At 42.8% G+C, this 1,026-nt stretch overlaps 1 protein-coding gene across 1 annotated transcript in view; it reads left to right on the top strand.

Annotated features, from left to right (window-relative positions):
- LOC104619486 (anaphase-promoting complex subunit 1) overlaps nt 1-1,026 on the top strand; it is a gene marked incomplete at both ends in the record, with an annotated part of 34,804 nt that overhangs the window by 32,539 nt on the left and 1,239 nt on the right.

Below are 1,026 nucleotides of genomic sequence, written 5' to 3'. Positions count from 1 at the left end.
ACGACGCTCGTTCTGCGGGTGCTTACTGGAGGAGAGAGCCAGCAGTGTGCTGTTTCACGCTTTTCAAAAACATAGAGGTAAAACGTACTTGATTTTGTAACTTGTCAGACTTGTCCCTGGATGTGACTGTGTCCCCTGGTGACTATGACCAGGAGTTATTTATAAATTGTTACAATGAATTAAAAAAAAACTGATAATAAATTTACTTTTGTAACTAAGGATTGTTTACAAAGTTGTCTTTTGTGGTGAATTCTGAAAAGACCTTGACTGGGAACTGTACCATTTCCTTGGTTTTATAACTTCTTTGTTTGTGATGGATCTTAATCGGCTTCCACGAGGTACTGTAGATTTTAGGAGATAGTTTGGTGTCTTCTGGGCTGCCTTAGTTTTCCTCTTGGGTCTCACTCAGGCTGGAAGGGAAAGCAAACCACCTGCCATGCCGCTTCCATCGTGCCAAGTACGCTTTTCAAGAACTGGCATGATCTTCCAGTCTCATTCATACCATATTTTTTGTCTCGTAAATGCTACCGTATATCTCCTCCATAAGCATACGCGCTCTGTAAGTATAAATTGCTCTGCTCCGACTCATCCGCGACATACTTGCTACTGCACTGTTTACATCTCCCCCCACCCCCCCTTTTCTTTTCTTTTCTAATCTTTGTTCTGCAATTAGTCAGTGGTTGCTGAGAAAACACCTGCCTCCACTATGTTACGTTATGTCTGGGCAAGAACTGAAACTACTTACAGACAATTTAAATAATTGGGCATTCGTTTGTGTTTCCTTCATCTCTGCTACACTGCCTTATGTATTTCTCCAGAGCACTGAATGTGGAGCGTGGCAGGTTCTATATTTGTTCTGGGCAGGCCAGGCACTTAATTTTTCATAAAGCAGGTGGAGTTACTCCAACAAAAGCAGCCAGAGGTTGAGTGATTACTACTAGAAAAGCAGCCAGAGCCAAGCTGTCGGACTCTGCTTATTCTCAAATTTGATCTTACCCTGTGAGACTTCGTGCTGATCCTGGTCCC

The sequence above is a fragment of the Phaethon lepturus genome, unplaced genomic scaffold (genome assembly GCF_000687285.1).
Source record: "Phaethon lepturus isolate BGI_N335 unplaced genomic scaffold, ASM68728v1 scaffold11114, whole genome shotgun sequence".
In the NCBI taxonomy this organism is placed as follows: domain Eukaryota; kingdom Metazoa; phylum Chordata; class Aves; order Phaethontiformes; family Phaethontidae; genus Phaethon; species Phaethon lepturus.
This window is presented reverse-complemented; position numbering and strand designations above follow the sequence as displayed.